This window comes from Furipterus horrens, unplaced genomic scaffold (genome assembly GCF_987537825.1).
Source record: "Furipterus horrens unplaced genomic scaffold, mFurHor1.1.pri manual_scaffold_6, whole genome shotgun sequence".
In the NCBI taxonomy this organism is placed as follows: domain Eukaryota; kingdom Metazoa; phylum Chordata; class Mammalia; order Chiroptera; family Furipteridae; genus Furipterus; species Furipterus horrens.
Window position 1 is genome coordinate 4,695,830 of NW_028327176.1, and position 26,812 is coordinate 4,722,641.

The window sequence follows — 26,812 nt, forward strand, 5'->3', positions numbered from 1 at the left end:
ACTCCTGCGTCCTTGCAGCATGTGTCGTGGCTTGGCTTCTGCGGGCCACGTCCTCCCTTGTGGGCCCAGCAAACTCCTCCTTGATCATCAATACCCAGTTCTTCTGCGATGTCTTTCCTGACCCCCCCTCGTCCTCCCCAGGGGGTTTTCCTCCCGCTGGGCGACCCCAGCGCTTTGTTCATGCTCCACGATAGCACGCACATCGGGTTGGATTTGAGAGGTCCGTTTCTGCACCAGTTTTTCTTGCTAGACTCTGAGTAACTCCAGTGATCATGTCTTAGTCAGGCTTTGTGATTGCCCCAGTGGTGAACTCAGTACTTAGCGCAGAGCATGACGAGTCGTAGACGCTTACCTGATGTATGACTTAATTTGGCTCATCTCGTGCTCACTGGTCTCTCTCTGAATTACAACAGCTTGCGGGTTCGTCCCCAGCACCTGGCCCGGGAGGCACACTCAGAATGAGTCATCGCACCACACTGTTGCCTTTTAGTGACGTGTGTTGACGGTAGAAGTAATAATAATGATAATGACAAAATAGAGCACTTATTTAATGCATAACATGCACTGGTTTCTGTGCGTAGTGTTTTAAATTCATTCACGTCTAATCCTAATGAGAGCAATGTATTCTTATGCCCACTTTACAGATGAAGGGCCTTGTTTTACTTGCTGGTGTGTCCAGGGCTGACGGGTCCTTTTTGGTTGGTTGGTGTCTCTCTCTGCCTGTCCTTCACCACTGTGGCACAAAGAACCACTCCTCCTCAGCCCTCCCTGCCCTCCTTTGGCTGATTCCATGAGTCCCCCCATTCAGACCTGATCTTCTTGAATCTACGACCTTATCTTGCCGAGGGGTGAGGGGAAGAGGAGGAGGCAGGGCGTGTGAATGACTGGCCCCCGGGTCACCTGTTATTTCTGCAGCAGAACTTCTCCCAAAGGAGTTACCCGGATGCAAACACCACCATGTGCTCAGTGAACGAAGGGAGTTTCAGGCTTATGTGGTCTGGGAAATGCTACATTCTGTTCCCCCCCTTGGAAACTGACACTGTGCAGCGGTGTCGTAAGGGCACTGAGGAGCCGGGCGGGAAAAAAATCTTTCTCTCTGTTTCTGAATGTATCGGGCCCACCACCAAACTGGCTTTTATGTGACATCCCCTGGCACATGCTCAGGGATTGCTTGGTGGGCTGGCGTGGAGGTGGCTTGTCTCTGAGCTGCCCACGCACGGGCTCGGAGGGACCAGTCTTCCAGGCGTGGTGGCTGGGGCTTCAGGGTACCGAGGAAGCCCTGGGGCCGCCCCAGCTCTCCGGGGTCTACTCCTGGCCGCGTTCTCACGGGGCCTCTGCGATGCCGCTGGCCTTGCCCAGGGACTGCCCCAGGGTTTCTTCTCCTGGCTCCTGGCGCAGCGTGTGAGAACAGGGGGTGCTCATCGATGGCCTGTACTGAGTTCCGCGTTAGAACCCACCCATCTGAGGCTACGTCCTCATTTTCCGATCAAACCTTCTCGCGCAGACACATCCACACGTGTGTGTATGTTTGCGGTCTGTGTGGGTTCTCTTCATCAGCCTGTCGGGCCATAAACGCACACACAGACACACAGAAAATGAACAACACACATGTCCAGCACTCAGAAGCACCAACTGTATAGTTAAGAGCAACATAGGGACATCTTACAAGATCACACTCCACCATGGAACAGATAGGTACAATTTTATACACAATCACACAGAGAAATACAGTCCAGACCTTCTCCCCACACATGTGTGCTCTGTGCTGGCTGTTTATTCCCCCAAAACAAACGGCTTTGAAACTTGGCTCCTTAACACGATGACTGTTTTCTACCTCGTGATTTCACAGGTCAGGATGTGGGCAGGGCTTGCCTGGGGGATGGTTCTGCTCCTCGTGTGTTCCCGAGATGACTCAGTGGAACCTGACTGCTGGGTGGGCTGGTCTAGAAGGATGACAATGACTTCCTTTGTGTGTCTGGTGGCAAGGTGGGGGTGGCTGGAAGGCCGCCTAGCTGGCACAGTTGACAGGAGGACCTACAGAGGCGCTCACAGATGTGGGCCTCATGGGAGTCAAACTTTGGACACCTCTGCTGGCATCCCCAGAGAGAGCGTTGGCAGGAGGTTGTGGGGGTGCTAGAAGGTCTCTAACAACGTAGGACTCGGAGAACACCGCTTGTCCTGCCTGTTATTGAGCCAGCAACCCACATAGGGCGGGCTCAGATTGAAGGGGAGGGCTATGAGACTCTACCTGCCAGTGAGAGGAACAGCAAAAAATCTGAGGTTCCCTGTAATCTAACACACACACGCGCGCGCGCGCGCAGACACACACAGCCGATGTGGCCCACGCGAAGCTCACACCTTCCCTAGTGAGCACACCACTGGCTTTCGTCTGGGCCTGTCCGCCTTCCCCGTGGGCTCTTTCTCCTTCCCTTCCCCTCTCTCTAAAAATAAGTAAGGAACATCTTAAAACAAAACAAAACAAATGAAGAACAGCAAAAACTCAATCTTCTCATCTGTAAAGAAAGTAGTTACCTTGCAGAGCCAACATAAGAATCGGAAGAGACATTACCGGACAGAACAATAACGCACCGTACGGATGTTAGTCACGCGTCCTGGGTGCCGATCAGAAAAGGGAAGCTCAGTGTCAGGAGCAGGTGAGCACCTTCCGGATGGGCTTGCTCTCGCTGCCGTTACACTACGACCTGTGTAATTATTCGGGGCTTTCTCTAGCCATCAGCAGCCAAGGCCACCTTTCTCTCCACTTTTTGCAAATAAATAGGACCCACTGAAGGGCACGTTTGCGTTGGCCTCATTCATGACTCTGTTTTCTGTCTCTACTTTTTTCCTTTTATTCCTCACTTAAATATTAACATATATGACTGTGATGGACTGAATGTTTGTGTGCCCCCCCAATTCGTATGTTGAAGCCGTGATAGCCAATGTGATGATATTTGGGGGGGGGGTGCCTTTGAGACTTAGAAAGGTTAAATTCTTGAAAGGCCACACGGCTCTCAGTGAGAGAACTGGGATTCAAACCCAAGTTCACTTTTTGCTTCCGCTGAGATTGACAGCTGCTTGTTGCCCAGGGCCCCAATTCTGTGTCAGAATTTTGAATGACAGCCAATAACTATGGGTGGAATGAGGTTATTTCCTTCTTAGCTCTGAGAGTAACTATGGTTGAAGCCCATGGGCTCCTCACTGGGGGTGTTCTTATGTTTATATTTGATCTCTGAAATCCACCCAAACCCTTGGAGGCATCAGAGTCATTGCCCCTATGGCAGTAAAACATACACGGGCTGGGACAGAAGCAGGTTGGCCGTTGTTCGTTTGGAGAAGAGCACAATAATTAATAAATAATAACAAGAATCAGCTTTCGCGCACTCACAACTGTCAACCCACATTGGCTCCACCCTGTATATGTTTGGTATTTGATTTGAAACTTTATTTGTAATCAGGACCTAACCCAGGCCTCGTGAGGGTGGACTGCTGCCAGCCTTCCTGGCCCACCTCGTTAGTGGGAAGTCAGTGCAAACCTTGTCCCCAGCGAGTGCTGGCGGGCACGTGACTGCTTGTGCCCCCTGTGGAGTTTGAGTTGGATGGTTCAGAGCATCTGTATCCAACTGGCATGGTTTTTTGCAGCAGGCCGTGCTATTCCACAGGCGCTGAAATGGACTCCAGGGGTGTGTGAAACGCGCCGCTCAGCTGAAACCAGGACTGAGCTAACTGCCCTGTGAAGCAATGTATGGATGAAGAAACCGATGGCCTTTACCCCACTTTCCCAGCGAGGCTCCAGACCTGCGTAGCGTCTGTTAACTCACATCTGCCTTCTTTCCCAGGCTCTGGCTCATAGCAGACCTGACCGTTTTATTCCCGAAGTGATTCCCGGTTACTGCAGTCGTCCTCCCCAAACCGACCCTGCGGAACTCAGGCCTGTCGTCCTGCTCGTCGGTAGCCCCCCCGTCACGCACAGGGATCGCTCTCCGACCACGTTGTCTGGACTCTCAGGGCTCCGCAGCCCAGGCTGGGGACTCCGGGCCGCTTCCTGGATATGACCATACAGTTCCCCGTCTCTTTACACACAAGCTCCTGCGAAAGATGGTGTGTGAGAAGGGCATTAAAAGAAATCAAGGAAGGAAATGGCCCCACTTGACCCACGTCTCCCAACCACGGACCCGTCCCAGGGCCCCTGTGTGTCCGCTTGCAGCCACGGGTCCTCCTCACTGTTCCCTAAACGTACACACGTACCAACGTACGCGGGATGTCACTGTGTCTTTGAACACGCTGCCTTCTCTGCTCGGGATGGCCTTTCTCCCTCCTCTCCTCTCCAAGCGCCTGACTCAACCCTCAGACGCCTCTGAGACGTCACCTTCTGTGGATGGGAGCCCTCCCTGGGGTCCCTGCTGGCAGGACTTTGGCCCCCTCCCGTGCTCCCACTGTCGTGATGGTGACCCTTTCTTAAGAAGCAAAGGACGTGATTTAATAAAGGGTCGCATGTGACATAATCATTAAAATATTACAGAAGAGCAAGTTTAGCTTGGATCACGGGGGAGATGATAAATGTTCTTGAGCCAAAGGCAACTGGGCAGGAGTCTCAGGGTTGCTCTTCCCCCCCGCCCCCACCTTCCTTCCTTCCTTCCTTTTCTGTCTCTCCTCTTTTTGACTGTGCCACTGGATAGCTGCAGAATCCTTGTAAAGAGATTAGTTGTTAACTTATACCATAATATAAGTATTTTTTAAGTTTTTATTAAATTTACTGGGGGGACAATGACAGACTTTTCTGATATCGTCTTCCTGCTTGTCCCCCTGACTAGATTATGAGTGACTCAAGGACAGGATTTGCATTGTACTCATCTCTGTGGTCCCACCACCTAGCGGAGTCCGTGGCCTCTGAGAGAAACGCGATAAGTGGTGGCATAAAGCGATATCATGAGCTACCAGCCAGTGAACGTGACGGGCTGGGACAGCTCCGTGTGCCAGCAGGTTGGCTGACAGGGCGAGGGACGTGGGAGTCAGAGGCCTCGCGGGTTGTTGACGCTGGGCCGCTGAGCTGAACTCAGAGCGTACGTGTCTCTGAGCGTAACTTAAGTGTCATCAAAGGTCCAGGGAGACAGCCAGGCGGGGCCTCAGCAGTGTGGCGGCAGCTCCCTGCCAGGTCTAACTGGGGTGCTGGTAGGGGAAGCAGACTCTGCAGGTCCCGTGTGCTTGGCTAATGCCGCCCCAATGGTCATAGCTCACATTCCCACGCTAGGCTTTGCTGTGTCACCTGAATGGACTCAGTTACGGCTCAGAGCACGCCTGTCTGCTCCGGGGGCGGTGTGCCTGCCTGACCCACCAGAGAACAAGCCCTGAGCAGGCACCCAGCTCAGGGGCCGTGCAGGCTGCCCTTGAAGACACGTCTTGTGACTTCAGATCCCGTCGCTTTTCCCCAGTGCCTCATCTCCTGACGTTCCGCCAGCAGGTCAGGTGTGCTTTGGGAAGGTCAAGATGAAGACGGGAAGGAGGAGGAGACTTTATGGAACTCCGTGTGACGGAGACCTCCCACTGATGGAACGTGCTCTGAGAAAAGCCACCACGGCGCTTTTATTTAATTTCCTTTCTTATCAGTCGCAGACCACAGGATCCACCGTGTGCAAGCGTCCAGTTCTGTGGCATTTAGTATATTCACAATGCTGACCCATCACCACCACTATCTAATTCCCGGACAGTTTCATTAATTCACTTCTAATGTTTTTGATTTTCCCAGATTCCAATACTGAGAGACCCTGGATGGATTTGAAATGTGTGGTGTTCAAACATTAATGTGAGTGAAGGCGCTGTGACTGTCCTAATCATGCTTTTACATTTCAAGATGAGAGGGAAGACTCTTGGTCAGACTGCGGTTCATTGCTGCGGGCAGGTGCAGGCCCCACGCTGGCACCCCGCCATCCGGCCGACGCTGCAGAGCTGGCCGGCAGCACCTCCCTCAAGTTTGCCGGAGCTCAGAACGCTTTGGTTAGTTTCTGATCTCCTCTTGCTGCGATCCATCCTCCCTCAGGCGTGGGTATGATTTTGTTGCCTCCGTGATTAAAAAGGACTCAGCAGCTGCCTGGTGCCAACGGGAATGTTTCCTGTCGGCACCTGTGACACTTGCTGCCTCGCCACGTACGGTCACATGTATTTGACAAGATACAGGCAGCTGCCTGCAGCCCCTCAGGGTCCTTTAGTAGGTTCTGCCTCCTCCTCCTGTACCCCCCGGCTCCTCCTGCCTCGTCTTACTGCCCTGTGCCTGGTCCCCAAGCCTTAGCCGGGCCCTTCGATTGTCTGGGATTGTGCTCAGTGCTTTGATCTCAGCTTTGCCCATAGGCGCTGCCTTTTGGGATCTCCCTGCACCCCAGGTTCTGCAGCCTGAGGGCCACACCCTCCCCTCACGCCAGTTTCAGCTTCTAGACTGTCCTCATGGGTCTGTCCGTCTGAGCCTTCATCCCTTGGGAGCAGTATTCACACCAACCCCCGATGGTGGCCCCGCTCACTCCCCTAGGGCGTGCCCCTGGCCCTGGAGTGCACGTTTAGCTTCAGTGACATCATACGACTTGCTGTGCCCCATACACCTTCCCCCTGAGATCCTTGCCTGTGAAGAATAGATGTCAGGTGATAAGCTTGGGGGCGCAGAGGTTCAGGGACAGACTTGGGGGATGGATGGTCCAGGGATGAAGTGGGAAAGCCTGGACCCTTATTTGTTCCCCTGTTGCCTGTTCTAAGCCTTGAGGATGTAGGACAGGAGTAATACTATGTCTTCACTTTTGAAGAGCTCATGGTCTGGGAGAGAACAGAGTGGGGACCAAGGGGGTTTTCAGGGGACTCATGAAGCCTAGCACAGTGTTGGCTGGGGGGCTCTGTGAAGATTGGCAGGGACGGGGCCCAATCAGAGGCCAGGAACGCTGGCCAGCCAGTAGTTAGTGGCTGTTAGGCCTGGAGTCGGGGAGCTGCTGCCACAGAGGAGAGATGGGGTAGGAGGGCCTGGTAAGGGAGCCCCTCTCCTGTGGGTAGGAGAGCAGGGGAGCATGGGTGGTCTAGGGCTGCTTCCCATGGCCAAGCCCGCATTCTCCAGACACGGCGGCAGCTGGGACTGGAGCCCTCGGCCACCAGTTTCCTGCTGCAGCCTCTGGCCCAGGGGCCATGGGACAAAGAGAGGCAGGTGGAGAAAGGCAGACCATGAGGTCTCTACTGCGGGCCCTGAACTGGGCCCTTCTCAAAGGTCATCTAGTGACCAGACAGGGAGCCGTGGAGAAAAGAGGCGAAATGACAGAAAGTCGTTACCGTCTGAGCAGGAGAATTGGGTTAGGAGTCCAAAGTCCTGGTCACAGCTCTGCCACTTAGAGTAAGTCTGACACTGGACAAGTTAGCCGAGTGCTCCGAGCTTTGTTTCATCTCTGTATACACAGGGAGTTAGTTCTTTCCGCCCTAAGCAGGAAGGGCTTGCTGGTCACCACAGGCTCTGTGTGGAAGACAAGTGGGCTTGCTACTCAGCTTGGGGGGTGGAAGGCTTAGCTGCAATCTCAGAAAAATGCCTCTAACAGGTGAGCGTCACTCAGTCCTGAAAGGGCCTAAGTCCTGGAGCTTGGGAGGTGGGGGTCGGCATGGAGGAGGCCGAGGAAGCCAGGTGCTGATGACCAGAGGGCCTGTCCACCTTTCTGAGGACCTTGGACGCTATTCTACAGGTAGCAGAGCGGGTGGCATGGGAGGGTGTTAAGCAGGTGATGCCACATGATATCAGCAGCCTTGTTAGAGCGTAGTCATGGGTGGTGGGGGCGGTGCCTGGACACCCAAGTTCATTGTGGGCCTGTTGAGTTTGAAGTGCCCGTGGCCCATCCGCGTGGAGGTGTCCAGCAGGTACCTGGATGGTCTGCAGCTGAGGGGCAGGGTCTGGCCTGGAAATCCTGACCTGTGTGGGTCAGCAGGGGAGCAGCGTCTCTGAAGGGAGCCAGAGTCACATAGGGAGAGCGTGTGGCACTGGGAGGTGGACAAGGGCGTAGAGGTGGGCTTCCCATCAGAATCGTGGTATTTGGTAATTTTTTTTGCTATTATCCTTACAAGGGAGGTTCATAAATTCCAAAAATGCTTAATGATGAGAAAACCAAAAATGATGGGAAGGTAAACCAGAGCAGAAGTAAGACTCAGAATCTCCCTCTGCCTCTGCCTCTTTGTCCCAGTCTCCCTCCTAGCTACTCTGAAAATGTGCTAGGCACCAGGATGCAGGGATGAGTGTGCCCGTTGCTAGGCACCAGGGTTCGGGGATGAGAGTGCCCGTTGCTAGGCACCAGGGTTCGGGGATGAGTGTGCCTGTTGCTAGGCACCAGGGTTCGGGGATGAGTGTGCCTGTTGCTAGGCACCAGGATTCGGGGATGAGTGTGCCTGTTGCTAGGCACCAGGATTCAGGTATGAGTGTGCCTGTTACTAGGCACGGGGATGCAGGGATGAGTGTGCCCGTTGCTAGGCACCAGGGTTCAGGGATGAGAGTGCCCGTTGCTAGGCACCAGGGTTCGGGGATGAGTGTGCCTGTTGCTAGGCACCAGGGTTCGGGGATGAGTGTGCCTGTTACTAGGCACGGGGATGCAGGGATGAGTGTGCCCGTTGCTAGGCACCAGGGTTCGGGGATGAGAGTGCCCGTTGCTAGGCACCAGGGTTCGGGGATGAGTGTGCCTGTTGCTAGGCACCAGGGTTCGGGGATGAGTGTGCCTGTTGCTAGGCACCAGGATTCGGGGATGAGTGTGCCTGTTGCTAGGCACCAGGATTCAGGTATGAGTGTGCCTGTTACTAGGCACGGGGATGCAGGGATGAGTGTGCCCGTTGCTAGGCACCAGGGTTCAGGGATGAGAGTGCCCGTTGCTAGGCACCAGGGTTCGGGGATGAGTGTGCCTGTTGCTAGGCACCAGGATTCGGGGATGAGTGTGCCTGTTGCTAGGCACCAGGATTCAGGTATGAGTGTGCCTGTTACTAGGCACGGGGATGCAGGGATGAGTGTGCCCATTGCTAGGCACCGGGATGCAGGGATGAGTGTGCCCATTGCTAGGCACCAGGGTTCAGGGATGAGTGTGCCCGTTGCTAGACACGGGGATGCAGGGATGAGTGTGCCCATTGCTAAGCACTGGAATGAGTGTGCCACAGTTGGCCTCTCTCTTCAAGCGTTCACCGAACAGTAGAAGAGACAGTATACACGACACAGTGACAACGCTTTGTGCAGTGTGCCACAGAGGAGTCACACGTGGGCTCATTAGTACAGAGAAGCCAATGATTGATTCTTCGCGTGCCTGAGGAATGTTGTAGGACAGGCTTCTCTCAGAGGTCTGACCTTTGGGTCAAACCTGGCCATGGGATGCAGAACCCAAAGACGTACACTCTCACCCCTGCCCCTACCCCACCTTTCTGCGCACCACACAGACTCATTCAAGGCAAAGGCCCTGGCTTCTGGAGGGACAGGTGAGCCATGAAACGCTCACCAAAACCGCTTAGCCAATCTTGCTTGCTAGAACAGGGGCAGTGTGTCACATCAAGCCTGGGCCATCTTCTTGTTGCCTTCAGAGCAGCGTGTGCTTGAAAACGGCCCCCCCTTGGCCACCCTCTGCTTCAGTCACAGCGTTTCTAATAAGAGCGACAATTCCCAGAATCCTGGGTTACCCTGGCCCAGTCACTTGAAACCATACTTTGCTTATTTCTTTTATTTTTTCTTGTCATTAGGTTTGACAGAGGGCTGGATTTAGAATGTTGTCTTCTTGGAGGGAGCACATTTTTGAAGGGGGAGGAAGTGAAAAGTTTGTCTAGTTTTAAATTTATTTTTGAAAGTTTTTATCAAAGTGAGTCATGTGTCTGGTTTCTAGAAAACCAACCAGGAAGCACTGGGTCCCTGTAAATGCCTGCTGCCTCCTCCTGCCCCCAGTCTGGGTGTGTGTCTGCGTGGCACAGTATCCTGTAGACTTAAACTGATAGAAGGGAATCTAGCCGATTCGCACGGGGCGTCCTCTGCAGACACCTAGTCCTTCCTCACGCTCTGCCACTTATGAGCACTCTACCCTGCTTTAGGGTGTCCGACCTCACCTTTCTCATAGATGGAGCTTTCCTCGGGGGGAGGCGTGTGTTTCCCGGAAGGTATGCTTGCCTTTCATTTTCAGTGCTAGGAGAAACAGTTTCCCATTCTTTGCCTGTGTAAACACACACACACACACACACACACACACATACACACACACACACACACACACACACACACACACAGCCCCAGACCCCGTGCAGGTATTCCAGGTTCTAGCCTGCATGGTATGACTTCTTCAGTCAATCCTTCCCTGTGCCTTCACCTTCCACGTGTCCTCAAACACCTGCTCCACTGAAGACGCCCCTTCTGTTGCGAGTTTTTAAGTTCAGAAGTTTCCTTGAAATGCAGTAAGCTATCCGGAAGTAAAGGGAAAATAAACGCGTGTTTGTCTGTTCCGCTTCACCTGCCGTCTGCCCCAAGGTTTTCTTTTCTGTCCAGAATTGTTAACAGGACTGATGTGCAAGTGTCTGATGACAGTCCCTGGGTTCCTACCTGCCACTGCACTGTGGCGTCTCTTCTAGCCAATTTCTCTCCTCTGAAACACGAATCGTTATAACCTCGCTCTGCAACCCTTGTCTGGCATAGGTTAGGGATAGGCAATACAACAATAGTGTATTTAATTAGATTGTGTACAGAGTGGTTGTTTCCTGGTCAGTGGATTCTCAGGTTTTACAGAGGTATCCCAGGGTCCCCTTGTCATTTGTGCAGACACGTTGCACGGACACACGTCTGCAGTACGGAGCTGAGCGGGCTCCCTGCCCTCACCATGGTCTGCTCCCCGCTACCTCCATGTGACACAGCCCAGACCCATGAAGGCTGAGGACAAACCCGGATACTGTCTGGAGATTTTACTTCCCTGCCCTCTCACCATGGTACCTCTGTGCTGGCACAATAAAGGTTGCAGGAAGGCCAGGAAGCGCTGTTTCTACAGCTGCAGATGGCAGTGCACAGAGCCATGGTTGAGTCTGGATGGAGGTTGAAACGCCTTCTCCACTGGGCCTGAGAAGATATGGATGGTCCAGGCTCAGACTCCGATAACTGATCTCCTGTTTTTCCATGTTATCCTCGTCCCTGAAACTTCCTTTATCAGAGTTCAGTACTTATTGATGTGAAAACAACACAAAGAAATAAAGTGTTATGTATTTAACATGAACAAACAAAAGAAACATCACATGAATGTCTCGTTTTAGCATATACGAGGTCTGTCTGGAAAACGTCCAGCCATTGTTAATACAACGAGAATGGTTTATGCAACATTGCTGTAACCCGGCAGCCAAGGAGAGGGGACTGGAATGCACATGCATGAACAATGGCGACTTCACTGTGCTAGTCAGTGGGGGCGATGGATGCCATTGACTGAGCCTGTGTACTGTGCAGCTGTCGCATTCAAAATGACTGAGCAGGTAGAGCAATGAATCTGCACCAAATTTTGTGTTAAGCTTGAACATTCCTCCATGGAAACTGTTGTATGATTCAGAAGGCCACAGCTGTGGCACTGGTGATTGGCAGCTTCATCAGGACAAATGTGTCCACTCATGCATCATGTCTCGTACAGAGATTTTTGGTGAAACATCAACTTACCCAGATGTCTCAGAAACTTCTGGCTTTTCCCAAAACTAAAATCACCTTTGAAAGGGAAGAGATTTCAGTTGGTTGATGAGATTCAGGAAAATACAACGGGGCAGTTGATGGCTATTGGGAGAATTGTGTGAGGTCCCAAGGAGCCTACTTTGAAGGGGACTGAGGTGTCATTGTCCTATGTACAATGTCTCTGGTATTTTGTATCTTCTTCAATAAATGTCTATTTTTCATATTACGTGGCCGGATACCTTCTGGACAGACCTTGTATTTCAGTCCTCCCATGTACTGACCTCTCCTTCCACCCAGAGAGCATCTTGGTATGAATTGCCTGTCCTTGTTTTCTCTTGCTGAAGACACTGTCTATCTACTAGACCTTGACCTCTTTGAGGACAGAGGCATCTATTAATCAGTTGCCCCCACTGTACCTTGCACACAGTTAAGTGCTCAGAAATGGCTTGCTGCGTGAATGAGCCCATTCTGTGCAACCCAATGCCACAGAGCTGGGAAAATGCAGATGTCTGGGCTCTTATTCTACTGATGCCGGCAGCTGGAATCCTGTGGCCCACTGAGCATGGTGGCTCAGTGAGAATCAGGGTTTAAGAAGCAAGTGAATATTTTCAGCTACCCCCTGCCTCAAAAGTAAGGAGGGGTTGCCACAATCTGGGGAGACTACAGAAGAGCCTAGTGTTTACCTGTTGATATGGTAGGTATTGCGGCTTCTGGCTGCATTTGCTTAGGCGGCTGAACACGCTAGATTTGCACCTGATTTACTGAAAGGTGCTCTGTTGCATGATGACCAGTCAGCAAAGCAACGTATAAATGCTGGGCAGTTACTAGAACCTGCTGGCCAGCCTTTCGCCACCAGAACATCTTCTTTCAGACTCTGCAGTAACCGCAAATCTATCTTGAAGTACCACGAACTGGAGAAGAAAAAAAAGGTTGTCTTCCTTGAAGGAATGTCTCTCGTATGTGACTTTTCACCAAGATTCAAAAGCACCAGCCAAAGATGATGTGGGATGGGATAAGCAGGTTTTGTACACCTGGAAGACCAGGAGAGCTGCCCCCCGCCCCCCACTGTGCATCTTCCCAAAGAATGAGAAGGCCCAAGGTTCGTTAAATGATATTACCAACTTTTCCCTTCCATTCTGCTGTGTAACATTTGAGTGTAGGCATTCTGGCCATGCCAAGAAAATTGCTGGTGAGAAGAGACCCTCACTCTAATCTGAGCAGCTCTATAAAGTCCGGGCTCAGACAGGCACTGGGCATTCCTTGATATTCAGCCAAAAGTGTGGGCTCCCGGGGTCACACTTGAGCAGAGACTTCTCTGATGGTCCTATAGCAGTATTGTCATATTTTATAGGACTTTGTTCTGATGCTGTAACATTTCACTTCTATCGCTGTTTAAAACTAGTTTTAGTTGACTGACCAATAATTCAACAATTGTATCCTGTACTTATTCATCATTTTTGCCTGTGACTTGGGCTTTTTAAAGAGCTCCTACAACGCACACCTTTCTTGGAATTGATGCTTTTCTGCAACAATATCTCTTAAAGGAATCTCTTAATAGACTTAACTGATAACACCAAATTCCCATGCTTTGTAAAGAAATAGATAAGGTAATTTCCTCCTTCAACATTTCTTCAGTTTGTTGGACTGTAGCTTTCTGAATTAAAAGTGCCTTCTAGTTAGCTTGTTGTGCATTCAGAAATCAGGAAGGCAAAACCCACCTTCACGAAAGGATTTGGTCATGCCATGCTCCAAGCTTTGTACCGCCCGGCTGTTGACCAGGCTCTGTCCTGAACCCAGTGCTGGTCTCAGACCAGCTCCACACAGCGGCCCACACTCACCTCTCCTCTCTCTGTCCTCCTCTGGGCACCACCCAGCGCTGACGTCATAACCCCAGTGGAATCACCAGAATCCTGCCACCCAACAATGAGTGTCTGCTGGACCCTTTGCGGAGAGCGCAATGGAAGGATGATGGAGGCTGGAAAATGGGAGGGGAGGAGGGTGGGTTGAGAGTCGAGATCAGGAGGCAAGAGAGAGCAAGGCCAGACCGTGAGGTTGGGGAAAGCCAACCATGCCTCTGTGAGCAACAGCCAGTAAGTGGGGGACTGGGCTGCTGAGAACTAGAAAACTAGGAGGAAGAGGGAAACTGACCAGGGAGCCAAAGTTCCCAGGAGCAGGGACCTCCATCTGAAGTTAACACAAGTCCTGTGGAGCCTTCGCGATGGGGGAGACCAGGCTTCTTCCAGCAGTGAAGATAAATGCCAGGCAGGGAGGATGGAGCCTCATTATTAGGTCTCAGTAGCTTCCCCACGTGCTGGCTTCTCGGGCACAGAACTCACTGAAGAATGGCACCCGGGACCGAAAGCTGGGGACACTAGAGCCCTGGACTGTGTAACTCTCGGAATGTGGATTCTACTTTCTGTTATCTGGTTCGCTCTCTTCATCTGTTAAAAGTAACCGATGGTCTCCTTATGGAGTTCTTTTAAGAATGATAAACTGTGGTCTGTATTAACAGTAAATTTCTAATTTATACAAATACTTCCCCCCCCACCATTTTATCCTATTAATGTGGGAAATAACAAAGGCAACACCCCTGACCTGTGTGCAGCAGCACATGACACAGTATATTTTCAGGGAGTTCTCCAAGTTGGCGTCTTGGCAGGAATCTCCAGAGTCTAATTCCCATTAAAAGGACGAGAGGCAGGAGGAGCAGGAGCTTCGATTCCCAGACCGGGACCCAGGAGCCCAGAGCACCTTGGTGACGTAGGTGAGGTTTGCCTTTGGCTCCCCTCGCCCCTCCTGGCCCTCTCCCTTCGTATATTCCACACAGCTGAGGTATTTGTAATGCTGCGAGCAATTTGTCATATCATAGTAATCAGCAAACGAGTGTTTATAGGAAGTGCAATTTCATTGGGGTTTTGAGATAGTGGGTTTTTTCTTTGCTGTGTTTTTCTTTGCTTTGTTTTATTTCTGACTTGGGAACGAGTAGTTGCCTGAGACTTCTCAGAACAGCCAGCTCGTGCAGACAGCCACCGACCCTGGGCCCCGGCCAGGACACCTGGGCACCGGGTTACCAAAGTGCTTTTTTTCTCCCTGGATCTCTTGGCTGTGGAAACAAAAGGGGAACCAGTTTTCCTCCGTCCGAGAAGGACTTCAACGTGGGGAACTTAGAACGGGCTCCCGTTTCCCAGCGTGGGGTCAGGACCATGCCCACAGGTGCTGCCTGCGTGGTGACGGGCGGCGTTACTGCTCATACTCTGTTTTCACCCACTCGAGATCGGGTACATCCGTAAGTGGGTCTTCCCTTCATCGGTCCACCCCTGACCATTGCTTGACCCTGTAACTGGATGCCTAGACCCCTGCAGAAGCCGCCCTGCCATCCCGCACGGTCTGCCCACCACGGCCGGATTGCGATGACAGACAGATACGTCACCCCCTTATGCAGCCAGGATGATGCAGCCCTTTCAGTACAGGCTCTCAAGTTCAATGACAACCGCTCCTCAAGTCAGAGGGCTCGACACCACCGTGTGTCACATATGGCTCGCCCTGCCTGCTTCACCTGGTAGGGGGGTGGCCCTCTGTGTTAGCTTATTGCTTTTATCTAAAGGAAAAGTACAACTCCTGGTATCTTTATGACAGGAGATAGTTTGCACCTGGGAACGAGGCGCGGCACCTGGCCAGGTTTGGTGCCCACCCTCCCGGAAATGAGGAGACAGCGCGCCCCCTTCCTTAATGCTTGCATGTCACACCCATGGCTTCTAGGTCCTCAAAACATTTCTGAGTTGCACAGGTGTCCAGAGGCTTATTTAGCTTTAAAAAAAATTTACTGATGTCTCAGGGGGGCAGAGAAAGGATTTATTCGTGGTAAGTGTTCTCTAGTAAATGTTCTAAGAAAGGAGGGGCAGGTGATCCCTTTCCCTTTTTGCACCAGGAAAGATTGGCTTTCTTCTGGGTTGGCATTGACCCTTATGTCAGAAAGGGGCAGTTGAGTGACAACTGTCCAGTTCCTTTCACAAGACGGAGGGAGGAGGGATGGAGAGAGAGAGGTCTGAAGGTCACCGAGACGTGTCCCCATGACGCCAAAGGAGCAGTGGGGCGCTGCTGCTCTGTCACCTTTGATGGTCCCTGTAGGTGCTTTACTTGTGTGGTATTAACGTTCTGCTCTGGGCCAAAGGAAACTCAGTTTCTCCCTCCCGAGTACAAGGGAACATGTGCTTTAATCCAGGAAATGGACTCTCACTCTCTCTCCTAAGTGGTTAACTCCTTCCAGTGCTCACTTAGCTTCGCCAATCAAGTCATCAGTCATTCGGGGACTTCCGAGACCTCCCTTGGGCCCCACACACGCGGGGCCCTGTGGGTGAGAGAAGAAGAGTATGCATTCACTTCTGCATTCAAACCGGGTGTCCGCGTTGGAGCCACAGAGCACCGGCCGCTCAGCCTTCCCCATGGGCCGTTATCCTGCCTTTCCAGGTGCTGGTTCTTGTCTGAAACGGCTCCTCCCGCAGACCCTTCACTTGCCGAGACTCCCCCCTGCCTGAAAGCCCGAACCCGATCCTGGGTCTGTTGTCAGGCTCCTAGGTGTTCGTAGTAGATAACAATAATAATTGGTATTATGATAGGACTTCCCAGAGTGGGCCGTGTGTGCTGCGCCACACATCGCACTAAGTGCCTGAAAGCATTTATTCCTTCAAGCACAGCGGTCCCCTCTATATCGCGGGTCACTTATCGCGGCCTCATTGTATCGCGGGATTTTAAAAATATTATATTTAATTACTTATCGCGGATTTTTCACTGTATCACAGGATTTTGCGGTACTGTATATGTATGTTGTTAAAGTGATGTAGGTTTAAGAGTGTAGAATATGTTTAAGAACATAAGTAGTGTTTATAAAAGTGTGGAAAGGGTTAATAAGGGAGTGGCAAAGGTTAATAAGGGACTGGGAACAGTTTATAAGTGTGTGGGGTTTATAAAGCCTTAAAATATATATAAATACTAAGATAAATGTAAGGTTCCTACTTCGCAGTTTTTCACCTATCGCGGGGGGCCTAGAATGTAATACCCACAATAAGTGAGGGACTACTGTAGCCCCGTGAAACAGATATTGTCACCCCAAGTTTGTGGGAAAGGAAACTGGGTGTCAGAGAGGTCAGCTGTCTCCTCCCTTAGGTCACATCATGACCAGCAAGAAGTGAGGCGGGGGCCAAATGGGTTCCATCTCATAGGCACCCCCTGGGTGCTCCCCTCAGGTCCGTCCTGTCTTCCGGGCCCTTCCATAGCGTCTGTGTGCCGCTCTTGCTCTTTCTACCAAGTCTGTCCATGTGTGACAGAGGTCAGGAGGCCTTGCAGGGAGGCGTGCGTGTGGCTCTGGCTCCATCTCCTGCCGTTTGGCACGGTGTCTGGGCTACAGCAGGTGAAGCAAAAGGGCCCGCGCGCAGAATGGGGGAGCGCTGGACCAAGGATGGAGTGTGACCCAGAGGTGACCATTCCTCGGATACGTCAGTGACCCATTACTTGTAGGTTTAGACGATGTCCTGGGTCAATCTGCTTTGTCTCTCGAAATCTTAGAGTTGGGGGCCTGAAGTGCAAGGTCCTGTGAAGGTCATGTGAAGGGGAGAGGTGCGCGATGAGCTGTGTGTGGCCAGACTGAGAGCGGGGCACCTGGGAGGAAGCAGCATTGGCACTCTGTAGTTAGCAGATACAATTTGTTGGCAAATCCAATCCTTTTCTGCTTTCCTATTTGTTTTGAGCTGACGAAGCATTATATAACTTAATATCTTAGATTTGATCTTCACTGGGGGTAGAAGTCTACAAGCTGAAAAGTCTAGTAACAAGTGTTCAACTGTTCAATTGAACAATTACCCTGGGGCTGGCTCAGAGCTCACAGCACCGTGACAGGTTGCACAGGGTCTTCTCGGTGGGAACCTGATTTTATTCCAGAGCCAGCTTCTCTCACTGAGGTCAGAGACTGGGTCGCTATGCTTAGCTCTGTGGTCCAGGCTTCTGGGGGTGGGGGGGCCCTCTCCACCTTCAAGACCTCATCTGAGTCTAATCCCCTCCCCACCTCGAAATGCCATCCTGTCGGAAAGTAAGGCTTCAACATAGGAGCGTGGCAGTGCAGGGCAGGGCACAAGCTTTCAGTCCGTAGCAGATGGATTTCTGTTAAGTTCAGCTCTGTGTTCTTCTTGGGTAGATTCATCTCGTATAAGTGGATATAGCCTTGCCAATGACTGACATGGTAGAAAGTTTCATTCCTGCCATCCCCCCTCAGCTCTTCCCTTTCCCCTCCCATCCTGCGCTCTGTGTCCCTGGCATCTATGCTGATTGGCACAAGCTCATGCCACACCAAGTAGTGCATGCATCAGTCCCGGGACTGGCAAAGAAGAGACCAGTGCTCACTCTGATGTTTGGGGAGAAATGCTGGGAGGGATGAAGGCCGTGAAGCTGAACTTGGCCGCACTGATCTGAAATACACACCAAAGGCCATAATTTCCCAGGCATGTGGGCTGGTTTCTAGAGACTGGGGCTGGGAAGTGGACCAGGAAGCAGGGACAGCTAATAGTGGAGCAAAAATGTCTGTCTTGTCCTAGCCTGGCCCGTTAGGAATCTTCCCTCTCCAGCCAGAGGGGAAAGGGTGTCCCAGCCTGTCTCGATGACAGGGAACACAGGCTGGGACCTACCAGCCGGGCAGGCAGGGGGCTGGCTGTGCTCCCCGAGTCCCCCATCAGAGGCTAGCCTGGTTTTCCTCCAGCCTTGCACGCACCAGGCCGCTCTGCACATGCTGTTCCGGGCCCCAGCCACCCTGTTCAGCCGAGTCCTCTTCTTCTTCAGGGTCGAGCCGGGGAGATCTGGCAGATATGGGTAACCCTTAGGTGCTGAGCAGAGTGATGGTTTTGATGTGTATTGGTGTGACTGGCCGTGCTTACTACCCCAGCCATACACCCACTGAGGGCAGACACCCTGTCTGCTCTGCTCCCCAGAAGGCCCGGCACAGGGTAGACACTCAACAAATCAGGGAGGAATGAAGACGCGGGCGAGTGATGGAGAAAGGCAGGATGGTGACCGCTTTCTGAGCGAGAGACACAGTGGGGGTCCCTGGGGCGCGGCTCTCTCTGCCCTGCGCCAGGGAGTTTCCTTGCTTCTCTGTGGCTCTGTGTGCTGGCGCACGGTGCTGCCCAGTTAACGTGTCTGTTAGGGTGAGTCGGGGTGGTGTGGCCTCCGTATTCGCTGCGGCCACTGGCAGCCTCTCCCCTTTATCTCCCCATGACTTCTTTCCCTCTTGGACACCTCAGCCCGAATCTATGATCCTCACCCTAATTTGGGGGTGGGCCCTTCCAGACATTTACTCTCCCTGGTTTACCCTCCCCCCCCACCTTTCTCTCCCAGTAGAACCCAGGGACTCTTATTCCTGCCTCTTCCCCCCGTGAAACTTGCTTTGGTCAGCCAGCCCCCGGGCACCCAGGGGACCCACTCCACCTCTGGTGGACTCCAGGCTGCTCTCTCCCCTGTACACCGAGGAGGTGAGGCCCCAGCAAGGGAGTGGCCCGGCTGAAGTCACCTCATCAGGGGCTCCAGACAGGGACTGGCCTCGGACACCAAGGAGAGCCCCTCCCTTCCTGTGAACCCGGGCCATCCTGGGCCTCTGGAGGGGGGTAATTTACTGTTTTTTCTTGGGCATCTTTTTTTGTTTAGGACATTTGCAGAGCTGACCACTGATGCCACCCCCAGAGCAGTCAGGAGACCGGTTCATTGTACACCTGCCCGCCCTGTCTCATGGGATGGTCACCCACCCCTTCCCCGTGCAGAGCCCTGTCTGCTGTAGAGGTAGTTCATCTGGCAAACTTCAGAACTCCCAGGGGAATAAAGCTGTTGTCTCTGGCTAAAAGCAGGGAGGTTTCCAGCCAGACTAGGACGGCTAACATCACTCTGGTTGTCATTGCCTAGCCTGGCACATCCTCAGCAATGTGGTCCTCTCTGGGGGTCCCTCCTGGATCATCAGGGCGAGCCGGGCTAAGTGCTCAGCAGATCCTTCCGGGAACCGCCAGTCCTCAGTGTATGCGGTTCTAGAAGTTAAAAACCTGTCAGGTCGGCAGTCGGGCCACATGGTTTACATGATGGCCTTTGCCATCCTCAGAGTGGGTCTGTGGGTGGAGCATGTGCCGCCACTTTCCATATGGTAACACCTGAGTCTGTAGAACCCAGGATGCTTGCGTCACTTTAGGCTGGCATCACCCGCCCTTCTTCCGCCAGCGCAGCGGGAGCAAGTTGAACTCATCTGATGTTCCTTCTAGTCTGAGCTGGGCTGAAAGCGGCAGGTCCTGGAATTGGCCAAAGGGGATCACCTCAGCCATCCAGGCTGAGTCACCTGCTTTTACTCCCCAGTTGCAGACAACCCAGGAAGGGCTCTCCTAGGGGGACTCCAGACAGGGCCGGATTAGAAGTCCTGGGGCTTTGGCAAATCCAATTCAGCTTATAGTGAACTGTGTTCTGATGAGTGTTTTCTACTAATTGCTTGATTGACATCCCCTCCTGCTCCGCCCCTTTGAGGCTGGCCCTGTTTAGAAGTTATGGCAATAACAGGGACAGCAGGGAAAGTGCCTTCTCGGGGTGGCAGGCTAAACTGGGAAGCCACCAGACCTTACTGGCTCAGGGTCCAGGTGGACCCTGCTAATTGGCACCGACTTTGGATGAAACCCAACCCCACTCTGCCCCCAAGTTCATCATTTGTAGAATAAGTGCTTTGGCCTGGATTTTCTGTTTTGGGACCTCCAGACTTCAAATTTTAATACTGCAAGATTTAACCTAAACAAAGGCTTCCCTTAAAAAGCCCGAAGTTGGACTTTGCTTCCAAAAAGCCTTTTTGTTTCGGGTAGACTTGCTTCCGGACACATCTTCGAGGGAGGGGGAGAGGAGAGCATAAGACCGCTTCCTTCTGGGGCCCTGCATTTGTACCCTCCACTCTGGTCTTTGAGATATGCTGAGGAAGGGTCTCCCCTGTAAATGCTGATCCCCCGTGTAGCACCCTCCTCTGCAATACAGCATGGGAGGGGGGCGCCTGGTTTCCTGGGGACAGGGGTGTCTAGGTGTCAGTTAGCCCAAGACCAGCCAGAGGGCATCGACACATGGCCAGCTGGAGGGAAGATGCACCACCTGGGCAAAGCTCCCAGGCAGGAGACCCCAAACTCCAGCCAGCCCTCCTTCTCCGCCCAGCCCTGGAGGTCTCCCTGACCTCGCGTCTGAGGTGATTGCTGAAGTTCCTTCCCCTTCCCTCTTCCTTCTGTCGCTCAGTGAAAGGCACCGCAGTCCCTCAGCGGCTCAAGCCCCATATGGAGCTGGCACCCCTGATTTTTCCTTCTCTCATCCTGCGCCACCCCGACCTCACCCATATGTCTGCCAGTCCAGGGGGTTTTCCTCCAAAACATGCCTGAAGTCTCCACTTCTCATGAACCCCCCGCCCCAACTGTCTGAGCCCCCATGATCTCCCCTGGTTTCCTGTAGTAGCTGCCTGTCTGAGTTTCCACTCCTGCCCCCTACACAAAAAAGTGTAAATTAGATTCTATAATTCCCATGTTTACAACCCTCCTAGAATAGCAAAGCTTCTTGAAATGGGCCACAAGACCCTAAAGGTTTGGTCCCTGCTACCCTTCCTTCCCACTACCCCATGGCTCCAGGAACCCACAGAGAGCCACCTCGGGGCCTTCAGCTTGCTTTCCAGAAAGCTCTGCCTCTTCCGTCCATCTTTGTAGGACTTGAGTGTTTCTTGTCATTTAGGATTTTGGATCATCTGATTGTCAGTGTAAGAGCATCCAAACCTGCAGAGAATTTTTATGAATTTATCTGAGCCAATCAGTATATATGCCTGGAAGAAAGATCTCAATAGATTGAGAAAAATGCCTCCTAGAACAGCAGGTATGCAGTTTCTTTTATAATTAAGGTGGGAGAATGTAAGCCTTTCCTCTCCCACAGGCATGCACCCCAAACTCTAGAGGTCCCCACAAGACTTGCCCCCAGGGGGTTAGTGGGCAGCAGCAGGTCACCCTGGGCTGACCCCTGACCCCGTCTCCAGGGGCTCTTCCCTCCGACTTTGCGGGGGGTCAGAGCAGCCCCGCTTGGGTGCTCCTGTGGTATCTCCTGTGGGGAGCCCCTTGTTCCTTGTTTCACTGTCCTGGGCTTTAATAAATGTACAAAAAAAAAAAAAAAAAAAAAAGAAAGGCTTGCTTAAGGCAAAGATAAACCTTTTACCATGATCTGCCCGTTTAGAAGTTTATGATCAGATCGCCCTGTGAGGTTACTTGTGGTCTGTACACTTCTCAGTATTATCACAGAGCCCCCCTTTCATCCACACGATCTAAATCATTTCACTACCGCAGATTACTGTGTTTTTCATTTATTTGCCCCTTACCTTGTCTCCTGCTGCTGATTGGAAGCTGCAAAGGGGCAGGGACCTGGTCATCCTGTTCATTGAGGAGTACTTGCTAAATGAATGACTGAAGCAGAAGTGATTGGTCGTTCAGACAAAGCGCAAACGTTGACCCGCCATAAGAAGCTAAGTGTAAACACCCGTGGGATCAATGCAGCTGCCACGTGGTGGTTGAAGAAATGAGGGCCGGAGTCGGAAAGGTTAAGGGTCAGGCCCAGAACCCCCTGCTCAGGAAGAGCAGAGCCCAGGAAACCAAGCCCTGGGGGCTTCCCCGCCGTCTACCTGGCTGCACACCTGAGCATTCCTAAAAATCAGTCTATCCAGCTGAATTAAATGTATGACTTTGGCTTGGGGGAGAAAAACCAGAAACATGGCCGAAAGTCCGGCAGCCACAGGAAAGGTAAGGTGAGCGATGGCGGAGGGCCGGCGGACTTGGGCCTTCCTCCGAGGCAGGCTCCGTCCGCTGCCTTGGGCCGGGTGGGCTGTGAAAGCAGCCCCGCGCGCGTTCTTCCCGAGGCCCCCTGGCGCCAACCCGCCTTCCGATCCCGCCCCCGCCCCGTCGCCCCGCCCCCTTTAGCTCCGCCCCCGGCCCAGGCCTCCCTGACAGCGGGCGCGCTGGGCTGGGTGTTTCCATACAAAGGCGGCTGCGCGCGTGGCGCCTCCGGGTGAGTGGCAACCTCCACGCCGCATTGGGGCCCCGGGCAGAGCCTGCAGAGCCTGCAGAGCCCGGCCTTGGGCGAGGGAGGGGCTACAGCCTGGGCAGAGCCGGGCTGGGCGGAGCAGGGGCGGCCCGGGACTGGGGAGCGCGCGCGGCGAGGCCCGAGCCCCGAGCGGACTTGACGCCGGGGGATCCGGCTTTGTCCCCGCGGCCCGTTCGGGGTAAGTAGTTCCGGCAGGGAGGCGGAGAAACAGGCCCGGGGTGCGGCGGCCCCACCGGCATCCTCGGGCTTTTGCTTTCGGAGCCCCCGCGGGGCTGACCTTGAGCGGGCTGTGGGACCGGCGAGGCGGGGTTGGGGGGGGGGCTGTGCTGACGTTCGCCCTGATCCCTGGGCGGGGGGTTCTCTCTGGGCAGCGAGCAGCCCCGACGTTTGCCGGGACTTTAATGAAAACATGCCCTGGGGGGGTTAAAATTCCTGTTGTGCCGTTTTGGAAACTGAGGCACTGGGAGGTTGACCTACGGCCCAAGGTCACGCAGCTGCTGGGCAGCCGAGAACCGGGGTTGGAATCTGGGTTCTCAGATGACAGGGTCCCAGGACTTCCAGGCCTCTGTGCACCGATCCTGCAGCCCCTGGGTGCTCAGCCTGGTTGGTTCCATCAAACGCTCCTGCCAAAGCCAGGAAACTGTAGATGGAAAGCAGGGAGCGTTAGGAAATAACTTTAATTGCCATGGCGCTAGAGGGGAGGTGACGGGCGGGTAATTTGAGTGGGGGGTCATGCTGGAGAAAGCAGATGTCAACCCTGTTTTTGACCGCCACACAGGACGCGGGAACTAAAACAGCTGGAGGTATTAATTCGGGGAGGTTTTAGAACCCAATAGTTTCCCCAGGATAGTAGGAGTGTTTTGGAAACGATGAGCTTGAAAAAGTTCTTTTCCTTTTTTTCTTTGTAATTGGGGGTGTGACAGTGAACTTAACTGTTACTCTTGTGTCCCATAATTTGGGCCTTATGAATTAAAGTAAGCAATTGAGGAAAACGTATAATAATCGAGAAATAAACACATGCTTCTTTCCTTCCCGGAAATGGAAGATCTAAGCATTTGTTTTTGGGTTCTGTATTTTGATAACGCTTCGTATTTGCCAACATTGTTTGATGATCACGCGTTTTTGTGTGTGGGTGTTTGCTGGGAGCTTTTATTCCTGGTTGCGCGTAGGGCAGTGTGGTGCTGTGGAGCAGGCCTGGGCCCTGGGCCCGACCAGGCCCGTGGGTCTGAGGCCTGGGCTCTGGTCTTAGCTCTGCTTCGGCCGGCTGGGGGACCCCACGTCTCAGTTCCCAAAAAACCTCATCCTTCTAGAAAAGAACGGGCTGCAGGGGCAGACCTGCTGGGTCTCTGTGCACGGGGGAGAACTTGCGGGGTCAGGTGAGGGGCCCGGAGGGTCTCTTGGTCCTTCAGATGGAAAGATGCCCACTGACTGACCAGCTGAGAAGTTGGGTGGAGGCGAGTGGCAGGGCTCAGTCTGGCGAGGAGCAGGGAGCTTTCCCACGCTGGTGATCGTGGCCGCGTCTCTCAACCCCATGACCGAGTTTTGTGATTCTTGCAACAACTTAAAGTTCTCTGCTGATGCTGAATGCTGGGGCTTTCCTGAAAAAAAAAGCTGCAGGCTGTTAGACCAGAGTCATGGCTCTATATAGGCTGTGCTCCTGAGTGCGAGGCCCTTTGCATTGCTCACAAAGCGGACCACAGACTGTGACCCATCGGACGCACCTGTTTGCCAGCTGCTTCAGGGACAGGATGAGCACATTTACACCAGGTACCTTGTTTCCAGAAAGTCCCTCTGTTTCCTTGCAGACACGTGCTGTGCTCTTTCTTTTTGCATTCGTGGGTCTCATTAGGTAGGCAGACACCTTTGCTTTACCAAAGATGCAAGCCACAAAGGTCATGGGGCAAGAAGGCACCATCGCCCAATAAGGCACCCTCCCTCAATAAGGCACCCTCCCCAGCAGCTGCTTTGGCAAGAGAATTTCCTGCCGGTCAACCTGCCTAATGGTAGCATGCTGCCCAATTTGGGGTTGCCTTTGGGCTCAGGTTTTTGGACAAATGGAAGTGTATTGTCACCCCATTGGAATATAAACATACCCTTGTAATATTTCTGTATTCATTTTAACCAGTCGTATTCTTTGCCCCTGTGTTCTGGGGAAGGTGCATTTAAAATAGCTGTCAGGCAAGCGCCTTCACTAAAAGTCCAGCAGGTGCCCGGAGCACCTGTGACCGTGGCCTTAGCACCTGGCTGTCATTTGTACATGCCCTTGGAAAAGCACTTTGCAGGCACCGCCTCATAAACAGTCCAGCGAGGTCGGACTCTGCAAGCATCATCCCATTTTGTAGATTTGAAACTGAGGTGCCGAGAGGTCAGTAACTTGCTTGTGGTCCAAGATTAGCCGGTAGGGGAGCTGGGGCCAGAACACCAGGCTGCGCTCTTACCCACTGAGCACTCTTGACCATCATCCAGCTGGTATTCCCCCCTCCGTGCGCTGCTGGGTGGAGTGGGTGGGAGTCACACAGGAAGTCACAAAAGCTGTGCATTCTTTTGGACCAAGACAAAGCTTGGACAAAGGGTTCTTGCCAGCACGTGAAGAGCAGAAGCAAAGCCTTGTGCTCAATTAGTGAGTCAGATAGTTAACAGCCAGAGGATCAGGACCTAAATCTGACCATCTGTATGTAGTTAAGGCATCCCCACCCCCCCCACCCCCCGGGTCCAGGCATTTTGTGTCCTTGGCAGGGACCAGAGAACACACATCACATGAGGTGGTAAGATCCGAGCATTGCAAAACGCTGGAGGATCTGAGCCGTCACGCGTCTGACCTTCCTGTCCAAAGCAGGACCCCCCTGTACCCCCTCTTGCCTCAGCAGTTTCAGTGACGGGGAGAGCCTGACATTGAGCCAGTCAGAGTTTTCTGTTCCTCATCCAGTTCTCCGAGGTCCTCACCAATTAGTGTTAAAGTAATACACGCACCTGTAAAAATCTCACTCAGAACCCAGCACTGGAAATACATATGAGAAGTGAGGGTCTCCCGTCCCCAGCCAGGCCTGGCCCTGGGTGAGCCTGTGAATGAACCTTGTGCAGCATGGAAATCAGCCCAGAACTTCTTGTGCATATCAGAATATATGTAAATGAAATTCTTTAAAAAAAAAATTATTTATTTGTTAGAGAGCAGGGAAGAGAGGCAGAAAAAGATGGAGAGAAACATTGATGTGAGAGAAACATCCATCGGTTGCCTCTAGGATGTCATACCCTGACTGGGGACCAAACCCGCATCCGAGGCATGTGCCCTGACCAGGAATCGAACTGGCGATGTTTTGGTTTCCTGGATGGCACCCACCTAACTGAGCCACACCGGTCAGGGCTGTAAATGTAATTCTTAACAAATGGGTTCATGGTGTAACTATGTGCTTTTTTTTCACTCCTCCATTTTTTTTCAGCCGACTCATAATATTGCATCATCCGGTGTGGCTGGTCCATACTTTACTTACCCGGAGTCCTACAGATACTTAAGCCGTTTCCTGTCTTCCCTGTTGTAATTAATACGGTAGAGAGTTGCTGGCGTTGGCTAGTACCTGCAAAAAGTGACAGATGTTGCCAAGTGCTTACCTCTTTGTCACCCGCCCCTCAGTGAGTGATGGGTGTGCTCCCCCCACTTTCACCAACCCTGGGTTTTTACGAAATGCTCTGATTTTGGACCACCTGAAGGGCCTCCTTTGATCTGCATGGGTTAAATTATGAATAGGGTAGACGATCTTCTCATGTATCATTGACCAGATGGAATCCTTCCTCCTTTCCGTTCTTTTCTTCCTTCCTTCTTCTGCGAACTCTGCCTTTCTACATTTTGCCCATTTTTCATTGGTCTGAGGCCGTCTTAAACTGACCTTAACATTGTAGAGGTGGATGGTGTTGGCAAAAACTCCTGGGTTATGAAAGCTATGGCTGGAGTTTTGAATCTTGCATTAGTTCCAAGAAACCAGTGTTTCTTGGCAGTTAGCGAACCCTGAGAAGGGTTGTGCCAAGTTGGGGACAAAATGCTGTGTT

At 52.6% G+C, this 26,812-nt stretch overlaps 1 protein-coding gene across 5 annotated transcripts in view; it reads left to right on the top strand.

Moving 5' to 3' along the window:
* Positions 1–26,812, top strand: part of LPIN1 (lipin 1) — a 102,031-nt gene that overhangs the window by 13,103 nt on the left and 62,116 nt on the right. The window contains exon 1 of one of the 5 annotated variants that reach the window (XM_090280926.1): positions 22,677–22,735. The exons of 3 other annotated variants lie outside the window; for them this stretch is intronic. The gene's annotated coding sequence lies outside the window, so the exon portion shown is untranslated. Of the gene's footprint in view, positions 1–22,676; positions 22,736–22,803; positions 22,950–26,812 lie in introns of those variants that run through there. One more of the 5 variants, XM_090280925.1, reaches the window with a different exon arrangement.